We start from the raw sequence: 209 nt of genomic DNA on the forward strand, positions 1-209 counted from the left end.
GGACTAACTAATCAAGAGAGGGAAAAGAGAAGAGCTAGGGAACATGACAATGACAAGCCATACAGTGATATGTAGAGGATGAGTAAGGCAATGATTGTGAGAATCTCCAGAAGATTTTTGAATCTAGCAGTTAATTGGAAAGATTCTCACCCTGAGTATCTATATATACTGACACCTGTGAACTAAGCACCTGCACTGAAGATGGCAAT

The sequence above is a fragment of the Octodon degus genome, unplaced genomic scaffold (assembly GCF_000260255.1).
Source record: "Octodon degus isolate 3935 unplaced genomic scaffold, OctDeg1.0 scaffold00172, whole genome shotgun sequence".
NCBI lineage: Eukaryota > Metazoa > Chordata > Mammalia > Rodentia > Octodontidae > Octodon > Octodon degus.